This window comes from Sphaeramia orbicularis, chromosome 6, assembly GCF_902148855.1.
Source record: "Sphaeramia orbicularis chromosome 6, fSphaOr1.1, whole genome shotgun sequence".
In the NCBI taxonomy this organism is placed as follows: domain Eukaryota; kingdom Metazoa; phylum Chordata; class Actinopteri; order Kurtiformes; family Apogonidae; genus Sphaeramia; species Sphaeramia orbicularis.
In genome coordinates, this window is record NC_043962.1 from 3,086,160 (window position 1) to 3,105,051 (window position 18,892).

Consider the following 18,892-nt stretch of genomic DNA (forward strand, 5'->3'; position numbering starts at 1 on the left):
TTTTATTTTATTTTTTCCACTTCCATATAATTTTTCACAAAGAAAATGTGTGGTTGTCATTATTTCTGGGTTATTGTGTTGTTCTTTTACTGTAGATCACACTGGTCTGTATGTGGAACCTGAACCAAAAGGATTTGTTCCACCTGGACTGTTCAGGTTCAGTTTTGCACTTTCATCCTGCAGGACCGGAATGGAACCTTTAGTGCAGGGCTGACAAACTCATTTTCTTTCAGGTTCCACATTCAGCCCAATTTGATCTCCAGTGGGCCGGACCAGTCAAATAATAACAGAATAACCTATAAATAATGGCAACTCCAATTTTTTGTCTTTGTTCTAGTGCAAAAAAAAAAAAAAAAATTATGAAAATACTTACTTTTAAAAACTATTAAAAAAATCCCTGAAAAAACTGAAATTTAAATTAAAAAAACTCAAGAAAATTTAGTGCAATTTTAACAATATTCTGCCTCAACTGATCATTAGTCCATGTGCATTTTGGATCAGATCTACAAAGACACTAAACACTGAGGAACAGGAAGAAAATTGTTAAAATTTTGCTTAATTTCCTTTAGACATTTCAGGTTGTTCATATTTGTTCAGGTTATTCACATTTTATTGTTACAGGATCGTTTGTAAATGGAAATATTTCCATAATTTACTGGGTTTTTTTGCACTAAAACATAGGAAAAAAGTGTGAAGTTTGTATTATTTATAATAATAATAATAGCTTTATTTATATAGCACCTTTTAAAACAAAGTTTACAAAGTGCTTTTGACAGACAAGTAAAGGGCACAACAGCAGGATACAAGATGGAAGTAAAAACACTAAAACAGAAGCAACACAACAGGACAGATGTGAACAGCCATGCAGAAACATGACACTTCCAATAAATTAAATGAACTGGAATAAAGAGGGCAGGGCTAACGTAACATGATGCTGTCAAATCAATGCAAAAATAAAGGAGTGAGATAAAACAACATCATGTATGAGAATATAAACCAACAATCAAACAGGATAAGATTCAAATTTTTAAAAAAAAATTAAAAGGGACAAACATCACATAAAAGCAAGTCTATAAAAGTGTGTTTTAAGAAGTGATTTAAAAGGTGCCACTGATTCCACAAGCCTTTTCTCATTATAGGCATAATGTAATATTATTTTTCTCACGTCAAAGCAAGAAGAAAATAAGGAGTCATTATTTTTTGTAGGTTATTCTGTTATTATTTTACTGTAGATCATATTAGTCTGAATGTGGAACCTGAACTAAAAGGATTGTTAATATCTTAGTGTAATTGTTGCACTTCACACATTCATCCTGCAGGGCCGGAATGGAACCTTTAGTGGGGGGGCCAGATTTGGCCCCCGGGCCGCATGTTTGACACCTGTGTTGTAGAAGAAATACAAGTGAAGCCACGAATGTAGAGTTTTGGGTCTGAGACAGAACTGAACCACGACAGGAGCAGAAAGAACTGGACTTCAGTGTTGGCTCTGTTCATGTGCATTGTGTGAGGGCGGAGCTACAAACAAACCAGCAGAGGTCAGCACTGGGAAACACTCCAAACACGGCAACACCAGAGGAAAATGGACAAACCCAGGCTGAGGGCGGGGCCTCGGCAGGTAAATCCACCATCACACACTGACGTGATGAGGATGGAGAAGAAAGAACCATCACATCAGTGTAGTTGTGGAAGGAAAATGTTGCATTTGTGTGACGCAGTTACTCCTGTAGCATCATGAGTTTCTAATCTGACCAACAAGAGTTTTATTTTTGGTATTTGTACTATTACAGATCAAGTAATTTTTTCTTTGAAAGGTCAATATAACAAAAGTATCTGACAGGAAAAAGCCAAAAAACTGTCCTGGGAACCCCCCCCCCCCTTTTCCTTTTCGAATGTGATTTTGGAATTGAGTAGAAACTAAGATAAGTGTTAATGGACTTCAACTCCAATAATTAATCTGGATCCAAACCTTAAACTGTCACTGACTTAAAGTGTCAAACATCTTGTTGATTCCAGTTGTGATTAAATTTTTTCACAGATTTCCCAGAAAACCCAGTGTTTCCAGTTTCAGAACCTGATATTTCCCATCAGCCACTATTTTATCTGACTTCTGCTGATCCTGTGTTTTTGTAGAAGTCCTTTTTAGTTTCTTTTTAAAAAAAAAAAAATTATTATTATTTTTATTTATTCATTTTTTATTTCTTTTTTTTAAATTTCTATTTTATTTCCTTTTTAGTTTCTATTACTCCGATACAACAGTGAGGTGAAGAATACTTTGTGTATGATTTGTAAATCCTTTGTCCTGTGTGTGCGTGTGTTGAACTGGTCTGCAGGATGTTTTTTACTGTTTTTATTTTCTGTTACACAAAGCTGATATTCTGTGCCATTAAAACTACATGTTTAAAGGTGCAGGTGTGGGAAGAACCATGAATAAAGTAAAATAAAAATGTTTCAATATTTTGTTTTTTGATATTAATGTCAGTGAGGCTTTTTTTTTTTTTTTGAAAGAGAATTTACCATAAGAAATTAACAAAAAATAGAAAAACTGAAATCAACTGAAGTGTCTTTGTTGGTATAATTTCATTCATGGATCCAACTCCATGGGTTTTACTGGTGAATCAATGCTGTAGAAGATGACAGTGTTTCCATGGTAACTACGGAGCCTCTGAATGTCCAAATATAATCATATCTGATGACCATGAAAAGATGAAGAACTGTATTTGACACCAGTTATTTCAACATATTTCTTCAATTTTGTTCAGTTTGTGGCTTATTTTGTTCTTGTTGCTGATTATTTTTTCTTTCTTTTTTTATTCTTTTTGTTCATTTTATTGACTATTTTGGCTGTTGTGGTTCATTTTGTTGGCTAATTAATTTTCCTTCATTGTTAAATTTTTTGATTATTTAATTTATTGTTCAACACTTTCTTGCCTATTTCATTATATTTTCTTCCATTTTTTTCAGTTTGTGGCTTATTTTGTTGATTTATTGTTCATTTTTATTCCTTTTATTCATTACTTTGGCTGTTTTTGTTCATTTTGTTGCTTATGTTATTATTTCTATTTTTATTTATTTTATTTTTTCAGCAAGGGTCAGACATTTTCCCATTTTCATATGTTCATGTTTACATGTCATTTTCAGTATTTTTCTTTATTGTTGTAACTTTTCCTCTGTTGTGCACATTCATTCGTTAACTTTCCATCTCTTTCAGCCTTTACAGGTGTCACACTGTGGGTTATGTGAGGTTTTAAGACTCCTGCACCAGTTTCACCTTCCTGAAAACCAAACGGAGTCTGAATGGGACTTTGCAGTGAAGAGTTCTACCCACAGTGGCCACACGGTGGTGCTGTTTTTCAGAGTACAGTGGGATGACCATTGGGAGCCTGTGTCACCACATCTGATGTCCTTGTATGATGCACTGTCCAGTGTCATTCTGACAGTGGGTTAGTCAGTCCAGATGTTGACGCTGTTCCTGATGTGGTTTTGTAAATTTAGTCCCACAAATAGTAGTAATAATAGTTCTTAAACCTACATCTTTGAGTTATGTTACGTAGAAACTCTAGACCTGTCAACTGATCCTTTTAAAAGTTGAACACATTTCAGTTAATCTTTAAAGTAAAACTGATCTTCCTCTCTCTGTAATAGACAAGTTAAGCTTTTGCAAAGTCTAATCCCTGTCACATTCAAGGAATTAATATCATTATCATATTAACTTTTTTTTTTTTTTACTTTTCATTCACTTTTCTTTTATTACTTACCACCACAGATACACAAAAAACAAAATATTCACACCCTAAAGAACCAATAATAAATGAAAAACCTAGGTGAAATATTTAATCCATACATAAAATAATTTCAGAAGGGTTAAGGTTAGGAATGTTATCCTTTTATCTATCTAACTCATGCACAAATGGACAAAAGTATGTGGACACGTTGAATTCAGGTGTTTCTTTTCTAACAGGGATCTGGGATACAAAACAATAATGACTAATGTCAGAATATAGTTTTAAATTGGGATAAATATCATATTGACTATCAGTATTGATGTTTCTATGTCCAGTCCTCATGAACAGGACATCTTACAACTGTAGATATGTGTCCCAATATTTATGTCCATATAGTTTATAAACATCAATATTTCCTTAAAGTTTAGTGGTAGATTTTTCTTCCTCAGTCAGATGTGAAGAAAGTAGATGGTTAGATGTGGTAGAAAATTATTATTTACAGTCAGAGCAGGAAAAATATGTTAGAAAATTTAGAGGCAGAACATTTAAAATCACAGTCATGGATAAAAAAAAAATCAATGTTTAGAGAAATCAAGTCAAAACCATCTCTGAGGCATTTTAGAAACAATGATAACAGTTTAAATTAGGGGTGTCAAATATGCGGCCTGGGGGCCAAATGCGGCCTGCCAAAGGTTCCAGTCCGGCCCCTGGGATGTTTTTGCAAAGTCAAAAATTCCACAGTCTTCAACTGAATCAAGAAAAAAAAAAAAAATTTTTAACTTGAATTAAGGAAAAAATCTTGAATTAAGCCAAAAATAAAATAATAAAAAAAAAATCTTCAATTAAGTAAAAAAAAAAAATCTCAAATTTAGCAAAAAATCTTGAATCAAGCAAAAAAAAAAAAAGATCTTCAATTAAGTAAAAGAAAATTTTGAATTATGCAAAAAAAATCTAGAACTTAAATTTTTTTTCTTTGTTTTAGTGCAAAAAAATAACATTAAATTATGAAAATATTTGCATTTACAAACTATCCTGTAACAGTAAAATGTGAATAACCTGAACAAATATGAGGAACCTGTAACGTCTAAAGAAAATTCAGCACAATTTTAGCAGTTTTTCTGCCTGTTCCTCAGTGTTTAGTGTCTTTGTAGATCTGATCCAGAATGCACATGGACTAATGAGAAGTTGAAGCATAATATTAAAATTGCACTAAATTTTCTTACATTTTTTTAATTTAAATTTCAGTTCTTCAGGGTTTTTTTTTTTGGGGGGGGGGTAGTTTATAAAAGTAAGTATTTTCATAATTTAATGGGGGTTTTTTGGCACTAAAAGAAAGACAAAAATTTGCAGTTGTCATTATTATAGGTTATTCTGTTATTATTTTACTGGTCCGACCCACTAGAGATCAAATTGGGCTGAATGTGGAACCTGAAAGAATATGAGTTGGAGAGCTCTGGTTTAAACCAAACTAACCAATGTGAGGATATTTATCCCATAATATAAAACTATATTCTGACATTAGTCATCATTGTTTTGTATTCCAGACCCGTTAGAAAAGAAACACCTGAATTCAATGTGTCCACATACTTTTGTCCATATAGTGGATGACTTGGGTACGATACAGATGCAGAATTTTTTTTTTCAATATCGACATTAAACTAAATGATGACGTAAAGGTCATATTTGTTTTGTTGATAAAGAGAACATGGGGGGGGGGGGGGGGGGGGGGGGACTGAGGCGGTCTACATGCAGGACCCAGGACTGACCCAAACCTCCTCCAGAAACAGAACCACTGATCTCAGAACAAGTTTAATGAACCGTTGATAAACCAGGAAAGAACATTCCAACAATACAAAAATAAGTTACTGGACCAAATACATTAAAAACACATTAAATAATCCAAACAATGTAAACATGCACAGTGTGGTTCAGAGGGCTCCTCCTGTGGACGCAGCAGGTCGTCTTCTTCTTCTGTGGTGGTTCTGGTGTGTTCAGACCTTCAGTCATGGGTGAATCCTCCGCTCAGACCCACACCAGTGGTGTGTTTGAGGAACGCTGCCCCCTGTTGGTCACACAGACATCAGTCAGAGCTGACCCAGGCGGTTCTGAAGGCGTTTCCTCACCCGGACGCCGTACCTGTATCTGTGGGTGGGTCATGTGACCTGACCCCCTCCCCCCCGGCGTCTTTCAGCCGGTCCAGGCCCCGTCGGGTCTCGGGTCTCGGGGTAGTCCACTACAGCCCTCGTACTCCGGATCCACCCGCTCCTCTTTGATGGCCATCCTCTTGGCGTCTTCTGTGGAAAAAAAGGTCACGAGTTAGTTCGACTTTATTTCCATCCACTGACCAGGTTCAGGTGGAACTGTGGGACGGTTTTTTAATAGGGAGCTTTTTCTAAAGGGTTTTTTGTGATTTGGTGATTTATTCTGAACGTGCAATGAAAAGTAACATATATGCACTAGCAAAACATACTTAAAGCTCTACCGTATGATGTGGCATTTTTACACTTTTCTTTTGTCATCTTCAAATGCTCCTAATAAGTGTGTGTCAAACTAAAATGTAAAAGAAATCCACCAGGTACTGAAACTCAAAAATGTTTAATTCTCATATATTTCTGATAAAAGTCTGACCAATCATTTTAGTCGGTCCGAATAAAATAATTGGCCGAACCTGACTGAGCCTCCTGTCAATCATCCATCACGGCCGTCCAGCATCCGATCCATTATCACTGTCTCACATCCGATATGTGTCCCTCTGAATCTGACGCTTCACTGGTGCTGCTTCTCCTGTCACTGACCACAGTCTACTGACCACTGACCACAGTCTACTGACCACTGACCACAGTCTACTGACCACTGACCATAGTCTACTGTCTAGGATGTGTTTGGATAGAACTGACATGCACATGTGGAAGGGAATAAACGGATTTATGAACAGAAACAACATCTGAGGGGCACAAACGGGAGTCTGATGAATGAAGGATGGAGATAAAAGTCTGGAAGTCAGCTGTACTGGACTGAACAGGTCTGCATGAAGCTCAGCTTTTCTGACGGTGGGACTCATACAGGTACATGTACATGGTGTCACACATGTACGATGATGTAGGATGACAATTGTATGGACTATGAAACCTCAAATGTCCACGGAAAATTCGCGGAGGCCGCGCGTTCACAGTGCGCGCGCCCATCCCCTGGGACTGCAGTGAAGACACTGACCCAGTACTGCACAGACCAGGTCTACTGATGGAACAGGTCTACTGATGGAACAGGAGCCGTGGGCCCGCGGCAGGTGGATGATGCATCTGATTACTGAGGGAGGGGTCTGCGGACACGCCTAAACGGACCGGACGTCCACCTCTGCTTCCTCCTCTGTCTCCATCGCACATCAGGAGAGGAGGAGAGAGGAGGAGGAGCCTCAGAGCCCAGGCAGAGGGAAGGGGGCGGGGCTTTGGAGGGAGGCGGGTTGTTCATGTTCAAACTTCTACTTAGTGCTGTGAGAAATGCCACATCGGTAGGTAGAGCTTTAATAATACAAATATCAAGAATCATAACAATCTTAGAAGAATCGCACAATAGTTCCATTTACATGCCCGAAAAGGGGCGGGAACAAGTGCAACTGATTTAATCCCACCCCCTCTCCCTACAGTATTACTAATAATATACGTCCCTCTTCCTTTTACATTACTCCACTATATTTATATTTCCATTCACACACACACACACACACACACACACACACTCATTCATCCATATACACATATATACGTTTATACATATACACAACATACAAATACACATATAATCTTTTACCAATGCCTTTCTTAGTTGTGCTGGCAAATAAACAAATACTAACTAACTCAAGGAAGGAAATATCTACATAAACAACAGTGAACATATGGTGACAGTTAATAACCCTCACCCTTTATCTTGTGAAAAACCTGTTCTAAGTGTTTTTGAATTGTCTTCTGTTTGAACATTCCTGGTGCTCCTCCTTCAGTCTATTCCAGACTTTAACACCACACACACACATATGCTCAAACTTTTCCTAATAGTGCACACCCTCTGAATTTTTAAATTAAATCTACCCCTTAAATTAGAACTCCCCTCCCTTTCAGTGAATCATTTCTCTGTTTCTGTATGTTTTTTCTGCTAAAATGAATGAAAATCTCCTTTAAACCGACTCCACTTTGAGCTTCATCTTCTACATACGTTTAGTTGAAAACTTCATTAAATTAAACAGAAAAATTTTCAGCCAATACACTGTGGTTCAGCTTTTGAATATCTTATACAGTTTTTAAAATATCTAACACGTTTTTTTGCTCTTTTTGGTATTTTCTGGAAGCCTGTCTCTATGGGACAATATTTCTACTTTACACCATTTCAGCTCCATCGTCAGCTTTATTTTTTTTATTTTTTATGTTTAGTTGAGTTTTTTTTCTACTTTACACTTTTCAGCTTCTTTAGTTTTAATTTGTCACAGATCCATTACTTTCTTACTTAAGAAAATTCAGTTAAATTCACCAAAGTTTCTGTTAAATTCAGCTGTTTTAACAAAAGTACAGCTACATTCCAGCTATCAGCAGTCACACAGTTTCTGCAGAGATTCCAATTCATCGAGTTTATTTCATATTATATTTATTCCATTTCATCCTTTTACTGTTTTTTGCTCTTATTTTCTTTTCCTTTACGTTTATTATTTTGATTTTTTTTTCTTTATTTCCTGTATTTGTTTTTTCATGAACTAAAAGTTACAGGTCAAAAATTAATTGGTTTATTATCCCTGTAGGGAAATTCAGTCTCTGCATTTTACCCACAATACACGCAGTACCTAGCATTAGCATTAGCATTAGTAATTAGTATTTTGCATATTAGTACTAGTGAGCTGCCATTGAAGACCTCATCGACCAACGCCAGATCTTCATCAGTATCCAAAGAGAACACGTAAACTCAACACAGAAAGACTCCAGTCCATAACCTTTGACCTTTGACCCTAAATCTTTAGTTTCTTATGGTTCCTTGACTGTTCCATGACCTTCTGACCGGATGGTTGTTGTTACAGACGCTCATAAATAAAGTTTTCAGTGTGTGTAATGACGATCCAACAGGTGTGCGGTTGGTGGTCATGTGACCCGTACCTTTGGCGAGCTGCAGGTCGAAGCTGTACTGCGTCTCCACCACGTCGGCGCTCTGGACCTGGTCTTTCATCTGGTCTCGGAGTTCCTTCAGTTTGATGTAGAAGTGAACTTTGTCCTGAGCTCGAGGAAACTGCGCACACCGCGGACTGGACGACGGCATCAGGTAACAAACCTGGAAACAGACACAGAGATTTAAAGACACGACCCACGGGTTAGGACGGAGAGGTCACAGGGTCACAGTCAGACTGATGTTCCCTGGTACCAGTGGGGAACACTGGTACCAGGGAACACAGGCACCGGGGAACATACGTACTAGGGAACATAGGTAGGTACTGGGGAACATAAGTACAGGGGAACAAAAGTACCAGAAAACACAGATATGTTCTCAGTGTCACGTACCGTTTCAGTCTGGGGGATTTTATACGGCTGCAAACCAAACTCCAGGTTCTTCGCCTTAATGCCGAACGTCTCTTTGCAGAAGATTTCATAAATACCTGACGAGAGAAAACACAGAACAAAAAATGAGGCTCAGTTTGGACCAAAACAACGACTGAACACGAGTCTGTTCAATCTGACGTGTCATAACTGTTTTTGAAATTCTGACCCATCCACTAAAATCATCCCATTATAAACAGTGTTAAATTCCTACACTAACACCTTTCTACCAAGTGAGTACAAAATGCACACTGACACATTTAACATTTGACCTAGAACAAAAAATAACATGTACTGTATATTCACCAATGTTGGTGTTACTCATTGATATATGACAGGATGAAAAAACTAATAAAATAAATGACATTTAATGTTGAATATTGGGGAGAAAAAGGTTTTGTTTGTTTTTTTCATCATAAATATGGTTTCTTTATGTAATATATTGAAAAGAAATTATATATTGTCTTTTTGCAACAAAAAAATGAAGTGATGTCACGATAAAAAATTTAAATTTAAAGGGTTAAAAAATGTCAAATGAAGGAGTATTTATTATTTATGATTATAGCTGACCTAGATTTATATAAATGAAATTAAATTAAGGTAGAAAAATAAACCAATGTATAATATTTAATAGCTTAATTTATAGGTGTGTATTTTATGCCAGTGATAGGTGCTTGTATTTTAGAATATTTGACCTAACAAAAAATAATAATGTACATTAACTAATGTTGGTGTTAATCACTGACATGCCAGGACAAAAAAACACAAACAAATAAACAAACAAAAAACATGAATCCAATTTTTTACATCGGCTAAAATTTGCTTAGAGGTCTTATTTCTGTCTTTGTGCATAAGAAATCAATCTAAGTGAATCCCCAAAGGAACTTTGTGTCGTCATATATCATGATATATCGTATCGTGATCCTAGTATTGTGATTTGTATCGTATCATCAGATTCTTGCCGATACACAGTTCTAGTTAACGCTCCTCCGTTAATGTTCCTGACAGCGGAGGTTCAGGTTCACAGATGTTCCTCTGATCGTTACCTTTCCCGTTGAAGGCGGCGATCCGAGGCTGGTACCTCTGCAGTTTGTCCAGCAGCTGCTTCCCTCCTTCTCGGATCTCTTTACTGCAGAAACAGACACATGGACAAAATGTTGAGTCTTAAATCGTCTACATGCAGCTGCGGTGACGGCGGCGGGGGGAGGGGCTGTACTTGGAGAGGTCTTTGCTGCCCGGCGTCGTCCTTTCCACCATGTTGGTGAAGCCGATGCCGTATTTCTGAGGCAGATCCTGGTCGTGGGTGTAGTTCAGCTGCTGATCGGTGAGACCCGAAAGAAACAAGCATTTCCCTGAAACGACATGGAAACAATGTGGCTTCACAGCGTTACCGGAACATTAGAACACGTATTCAACAGAAAAACACCCACAAAGCTCAGATAACGCCTGTTTGTATCATTATTATTATTATTTCTTTTTTATTTTATTATTTTTTAAACCAATATTACTGATCAGCCTGCATTTGTGTATTCACTGTTTATTATTAAAATACAATTAAATACATGTTTAATTGTTTTTTTTTAAATTTATTTAGAACTGAACAGTGGTTTCTATTTCTCTTTCATATATTCATTATTACAGTATTTTTCACAGCTGATTCGCTGTAATCTTTGACGTTTTCTCACATTCATCTGCTCTTTTATGCTATTGTTAATTAGGCTGTAAACACTTTAACTTACTTGGCTAAAATAACTATTGTTCCCATTAAATTTACCCTAACACAACTACAATACACGACCTCTTAGCATAAACTTGTAATAGGAGAAAAATATTAGCAATTAGCACACTATAATTCTAAAAATAAATGTTCTGTTCATGTTTTCCACATCCTAACGTGAAATAATAATAATATAATAACACACCTTGTAGTTAAAGATGAGAAAATCTCTAATATATGATGCAATTTAAGTTAATGAGCAGTTTGATGATGCTGCTGTAGCATTTATATGTGTCAGCTGATATTTACTAATAAATTACTAATATTTAAACATCATTATTATATCTCATATATTTACAAAATTACATTTATACATGACAGTTTCATTAGAGCTAAATGTGACATCAAAACAGTAAAGTATGACAAAAATATTAGCTATTAGCATGCTGGCAGTTAGCGCACTAGCTAAAAAGATGGCTTTTTATTCATGTGTAGCTGCTAAACAGCATAACAGGTTGTAACGGGATGACAAATTCATCTTATATTTAGAGCTAAGAGAGTGTTTTATATCATATGCGCTGTATTTCATTTTTAAGTTACATAAGCATTTTGTTAACAGTGTCATATGCTGCTAACTAAAGCTAGCAGTGCTATTAGCTCGAAGCTAAACACAGATTTCTACTCGTGTGTAAAAAAAATAACAGCAGTGTCTGTGAAAACAGTATCACAGTAATAAATCATGGGTTTTTGTCTAGAGCTGCAACTGATTAATCGACTCAAAGTGATCCAAAAAAAATCATTCAACCACAGTTCTCCTGAATCAAAGCTTGTTTCCTTCATTTCTCTGCTGTTAAACATTGGTTCCACTGTTATGTTTCACACGGACGCTTATTGTGACGCACAAAGAAGCTTCAATTCAGGAAAACTGCAACAGAATATTTCCCTTCAATCAATTTGAGTCGATGAATCAAATTGGGACTTTTTGCACTGACTTCAAACACCTAGTCAATTAACCAGTTGCAGCTCGATGTTTGTCTTTACAATAAGGCTCCTTTTGTCTTTTATAAACACTAGTAGCTGGTTACTAAAGCATTAGCATGCTAACTGATGGAGTAAGCTATGCATTAACAGCATCAACCTGCTGAGCCTGATTACATGAACACTGGGATGACATTATTATGTTAATTAAAGACTTAATAACTTCATTATAAATATTTATAAATTAAAACCACCAGTTAAAAACTAATGAACATTTCACATTAGATTATTATCATAGTTGTTTGTTACCGCTTGACTTTTTAAAAATAATTTCATTCATTGACATGTAATTTTTAGTTGAAAAGGCTGAAGCGTTCTGAATGCGTTAAGTACATCCCATAATATGCGATTAACCCATAAAGACCCAGTACTACTTTGGTGGTATTTCACAAATGAATTCTTCCTCTATATTTAACTTTTCTTAAGTGTTTTATCACCATTTATTATAATATTATCCTCTGTATTTTGCATCTCAGTGTAAATCCTGTGTTTTCCTACATTTAATTCACTGATCATGTACATGTTCATTAAAGCTCTGATTACAGTTGAGGATTGTTATATCAGAAACAGAAAACTGATGAAAAAGTGACTTTTTCAGTCAAATGTATCATTAACTGAACATAAAAACAAACATTTTCTACATTTTGCTGCCTCTTTCATTATTTTTTCTTCAATTTTGCTCAGTTTGTGGCTTATTTTTTTCATGTTACTTATTTTGTTGATGTATTATTCATTTTTGTTTATTTTACTGATCACTTATTTCATCTTTATTAATTTTATTTATTATTAATCATAAATCCAGTGTTTCCATCCACTGTCACTGATCCAACTACATGGGTTTTACTGGTGAATCAATGTTGTAGAAAATGATGGTGTTCCATGGTAACTACGGAGCCTCTGAACATCCAAATGGGTCATATCTGATGACCATGAAAAGATGACAAACTGTATTTTACACCAATTATTGACACTTATTGATAGGATTAATGGATCAACAGGTATTAAACATCTTATATCAGTAGATGGTTTTGGTTGAAGGTTGATGTTTGGGTCTTTAAGACTTTAAAACTAGTCTTTGTCAGGTCATATAAAGTATTTACTGTTGTGTTCAGTCCTGATCTGTGTCTGATCTGCTGTGAACGCTTTAACAGCTTCAGTAACTTCATTTCTTACCTCTACGTCCAGATGAACCATAACTATATTTTATGTGCGTTATCGTCTGTATCTTAGAGTTTAATCTTTAATTCTAGGATAATATGCAAACCCAAGACACCATTTTTATTGGGTGTAAACATGTTTGATCTGTGTTTGTTTCTGCGACGGCGTCTTTCGAGGCTGTTTTATTAAACCTCTGCTGAACATCAGTGACGGAGGTGGAACCTACAGAAATGGTTTCCTGGGTTTGGGTAATGGTGTCCTTTGTAGGCTGACAATAGTCCTGGGTTAATTCCAATCTGAGGAGAAACATGAAGGTGTTTGAGTCGTTGTGGATCACACATCAGTGCCAATCATCGTACTCGTTCAACTCACGATTAAAATGTCCAGGTTGTGTCCGATGACGTCTGGCAGCGTTCGACTCATCACCTCCTCCACCGTCATCCCGTTGAAGCGGTTCAGGGCTCGCCTCGCCTTCTTGGCGGCCTCGGCCTCGGCGTCCTCTGGCCCCTCCCCCTCCTCTGGGACCTGCTGTTTGGGAGGACGGCCCCTTTTCTTCTTCACTGGTGTCGTGGCTGCAAACACAGACATGTGATCAACGGTTTCAATGAACCCATTTACATCCACACTAATGCTCTGATCAGTATCTGATCAATGGAGTTTTCAGATGATTATTGATCATAAATCGGCAAAAATTTACTTAGGGGGACAAATGAGTGGCCATTTTTGTCAAAAAAAAAAAAAAGGCCACTCATGGGGCAAATTTGCAAAGTGCAACAATTCCACAGCCAAGGCTGTAGAACTTCCTTTAGTTCAGGTTCCACATTCAGACCAACATGATCTACAGTCAAATAATAACAGCAGAAGAACCGACAAAAACTAATGACTTCATATTTTCCTCTTGGTTTGATGTGGAAAAAAATAATATTACATTATGCCTATAAATAATGACAACTTCAAATTTTTGTCTTTGCTTTACTGCAAAAAAATAACATTAAATTATGAAAATATTTACATTTACAAACTATCCTGTAACAATAAAATGTGACTAACCTGAACAAATATGACCAACCTGAAATGTCTGTATTAAATTCAGTCCAGTTTGAACTCTTTTCTTCCTGTTCCTCAGTGTTTAGTGTCTTTGGAGATCTGATCCAGAATGCACATGGACTAATGAGAAGTGGAGGAAGAAGAGTGGTAAAATTGCACTGATTTATCTTAAGAAATTTCCATTTTTTTTCAGGTTATTTTCCACTCTTTTTGTTTGGATAGTTTATAAAAGTAAGTATTTTCATAATTTAATGGGGCGGTTTGCACTAAAACACAGACAAAAATTTGGAGTTGTCATTATTATCGGTATTTTGTTCTTATTTGACTGGTTCGGTCCACTGCAGATCAAATCAGGCTGAATGTGGAACCTGAAAGAACAGGAGTTTGAGAGCCCTGCTCTATGTGACGTCTGTGTGATCGTCTCGAACTCCATGAGTCGCCTGTTTCTCTTCAGACTCTTCTTTACCCTTCAGGAGCATTAGGCTGAGGTTGTTGTTGTTGTTGTTGTTGTTTGTGTGTATCGTGTGTTGATGCTGAGGGAAACTGATGAAGTTGCTGCTGCTGGTACGTCTGCTGGTAGGTCCTGCTCGTAGATCTGGTGGTTCTGGTTCTGGTTCTGATAAGGAGGGGGTTCTCTGTGGACCGACAGTTCGGCCATAACGGACCCATCAGCAAACTGACCCAGACCGTGGTTCTGGGTCACATGGTGGACCTCAGGGAACTGCTGACTGGACTGATACCTGCAGAGGACGACCAAGCACCACAGAAGAAGAACAACAGGAGGTCAGAACCAAGACAAAGACGAGCACGGCAGGAAATGGGACCAGCGGTGAGTTTGATGACGATGTTATGAAGTGGGGACATGTTTGGACAGACATGCACTTCCTGTTACATGGACAACATGTGTCTCAGCATCGTTCAGGGATTTTCATCAGTACTTTAGTAGAGATTTATATGACTGTTTTCACATATGTGATGAACCTTAGATTAGATTAGATCATTAAAGGTCCAGTACCAGAACAACCATACATGTAGAACAGAATTAGCACACAAGTTTAAGAGGAAATAATAGAAAAAAAGAAATGAGAACATAGTAATAATGATAATTATAACTACACAAACAGTAGGAAAAAAACAATTACACATTAGAAATACTAGTAATAAAAAATTATAATAGTAATAAATAATCATAGAATATAATAATTAAGTAATAATCAAAATAAGTCATAACAATGATATCAATAGTACCAATAATTACAGTAACAGTAATAATGATAAAAAAAGCAAGTAAATAATAGCCTAATAATAATAATAGTGATGAACAATACAAACTCTAGGACCTAGAACAAACACAGACGGTGTTTCCTCATCTTTTCCATTTGTTTTAAGGTTTTATTTTCGATGATCATTAAAATGAGTTAAACCTGAACACTTTGACTGGACTCATGGTCAGTGGTTCTGAAGGAACCATGAGGATGCAGATGTTCTGGTTTGGTTCGGTCCAATGTATGTCGGCTAAAATTTCCTTAGGGGGTCAATGAGTGGCCATTTTGTTAAAAAAAAAAAAAAAAAAAACAGTTGTCATAAAGTCATAGAACTGTGTGTACATAATGCTAATCCATTTGTGCACAGACGACTGATATTCTCTGACAGTGGAAGCTCTATTTTCATAAATACTGGATTTGGAATAGCACGTGTATGTGGACGGACGTGACAGTGGATGGACGTGACATTACCCATGATGCTCTGGTCAGTTCCCAGTACTTTATTAGGAATAAACTTACAGACTTCCTATTGCTAATTGTGCTCTTCTTGATAAATGTTGGTATTGTGGATCTAAAACAATCCCAGCTGACACAAAAACACTAAATGTGTCAGTGGCCGGATGTGACATGGTTGTTGTGGATCCCATCATACTGATGCTCTGCAGCCATGTCAGCGTTTACACTAATGATCCATGTGCAAAAACTAGGAGCACTATTATTTATTGGATAGTTTAGCATCAGACTAAAGAGGAAAGAACAATATAGAATTATTATTTCTTTATAAAAATGCTTCTTATTACAAAAATGTTGATTTAAACAGTGCTGTGTGCCATTCTTCATGTATGTATTCTTGTACCTAGGGATGTAACGATTTGAAAATTTCATATCACAGTTGTCATTATTATTGCGGTATTGTTGAAATTGTGCTCAAAATGTTCAAAAAGTACTGATACACACACTGAAAGAATTTACCAAGTTGTATTTTGAAAAAAAAAAAAGAAACAAAATACTACGTACAATTGTACCATTCTGAGCCTATTTTGTCTGTTTTCAGTCCTTTTGATTTTGCCTTTATATACTATATAAACAAATGTTTACTATAGCCATGTTTGGAATCTGTTTTCAGCACAACTTCATTTATATCAAACTGTCTATTATTTTTCCACTTTAACCTACGATATCAACACAAAAGGACAAAAAACATACAAAAAAATAAATCCAATTTGAAAAATGTATATAATTTATTGCATAAATAACACAAAGAACCTTTTCAAAGACTTTTAAAAGTGAATATTGGTTCCAAATATTAGGTATAGAAATTAAATTGTATAAATGAAAAATTATATTCAAATATTTGACATGAAAGCAGATCTTTACATCGGCGTTTTCTCTGGAAAAGTGCGGTAATCAAACACAGTTATCATGAGAATAGAATTTAAACGGTAATACTAACTGTCTGCAATTTTACCGCGGTTTATCGTATACCGGTAATCATTACATCCCTACTCATAACAGAAGCAGGATGGATCAGCACCATACTCCAGATTGAACCTGTACAAATAAAACATGTGATATGGAGGAGAGAATCTGGGAAGAAAAACTGGGGAATCTAAAGAAGAGAAGATTTGTTTTTCAGCTCAATTCAGTTGAAATAGAACTTGGCCATTTGTGACATGAGAATATAGCATAATTGTGCTGAAATGGTTCATTTTTGAGCTGAAAACATAGTTCATATGAGCATCAACATGTTGAACAGAACTGAAATTCTGTCCATTTGAACAATTGTCATTTACCAACACAAAGTTCCTTTGGATTCACTGAGACGATTTAATATGAACACAGACACAAAGAAGAGCTGTGAGCACATTTTAGCCGATTTAATGTGTTTATTTATGAGACTGTTGATGCTGGTTTTGTTCTGGATTCCCATTGGACCAGATCCTGAACCTCAGTGAGTCCTTTCATGGGTAATAAACAGTAAAATAAACAGTAAATAAACAGTAAATAAATGGTCAACAATACTTCAAACACAGACTGGAGGTTCCTTCTCTCCATGAACAGGTGAAGTTAAACATGAAGCTGTGGATGAGTCATGGGTTCATTCATGAACACACAATCACATGGTCACGGCTCCGGACCAGGACCAGATCCGGACCGGACCCGGACCAGGACCAGATCCGGACCGGACCCGGACCAGGACCAGATCCGGACCCGGACGGACTCACCACTGCTGAAAATACTCGGACGGGACCGTGAGGGAGGTGAACTGGTCCTCCTCCATGTCAGCAGATCAGAACATACATGTTCAATCTGACACTGAACTACAGCGGACGCACAAAGAGCAGCGAAGAAGAAGAAGAAGAAGAAAGAGGAGGAGGAGAAGAAGAAGACATTAAACCGGAGCGGCTCAGAACCGGGACCAGAACCCACAGAAAAGCGGGACAAACACGTACCTGTCAAACATCCTGGTCTAGTTTAAAGAAACCAGAAGAAAGAATCTAGATCCGGATCCGGGGGAAGGGAACCATCACAACAAAGGCTTTAAATCACACACACTTCCGGTTTCTACCTTCAGTGTCATTAGTGTTCATTATTCTTATTATTATTATTATCTCCACCTGTGTGGTGTGGAGGGGAACTACAGGAAAGCGTCAACATTTGATTAGTGTTCTTTTCTTTTCAGTTCTTTTCAGTTCTTTTTTCTTTTCCTTTTCTTCTCCTTTTTCTTCTTTTCTTTTCAGTATTTTCTTCTTTTCAGTTCTTTTTTTCTTTCTTTTCAGCTCTCTTTTGTTTCTTTATCATTATTTTCTTATTTTCTTTTCAGTATTTTTTCCTTTTCATCTATTTTCTTCTTTTTCTGTTACCTTGTTCTTTTAGTTATTTTCTTCTTTTCAGTTCTTTTTTTCTTTTCTTTTTCTTTCTCAGACCCTCTGTGAACCCTCTGACTGTAATGTTACAAACTCTGCCCACAGTTTAACACTAATGTTTGACAATAACTTCATTTGAGAAACACGAGATGAACTCAAGGGATGGAATAATAACATCAGGTCTTAATTTTACTACCCCCCCCCCCCCCACACACACACACACACACACACACACACACTTTTTTTCTTTTTCCCCCCCGTAAATTCCTCTCCTTTTCCACCTTAAATTGGCTGAAAATGACCCAGTTTGAACATGAGCTGCTGGGACGCTCCTGCCCTCTAGTGGTCACACTGAAAACTACGAGATCGAACTAAAAAATGAACGAAAATGAAGAAATAAAGTGAAAGTATCTGTGAATAAATGGAGGAAACAGGAAATATCACAAACTTAATAAACAGGGTTATAGTGAATCAATAAATAAACTAAAACTAAAAGAAAACTGAACAAAAA

The 18,892-nt window shown here is 36.5% G+C and overlaps 1 long non-coding RNA gene and 1 pseudogene across 1 annotated transcript; both read right to left on the bottom strand.

The window, feature by feature from the left end:
• Positions 1-5,503: 5,503 nt before the first annotated feature.
• On the bottom strand, positions 5,504-18,084 carry LOC115421221 (G/T mismatch-specific thymine DNA glycosylase-like; annotated as a pseudogene).
• Positions 10,973-12,463, bottom strand: LOC115421225 (uncharacterized). The gene is made up of 2 exons (XR_003935649.1): positions 12,048-12,463; positions 10,973-11,763 (listed from the first exon to the last, which is right to left on the bottom strand). It is a non-coding gene; the product is annotated as an uncharacterized LOC115421225 (long non-coding RNA).
• Positions 18,085-18,892: the final 808 nt, after the last annotated feature.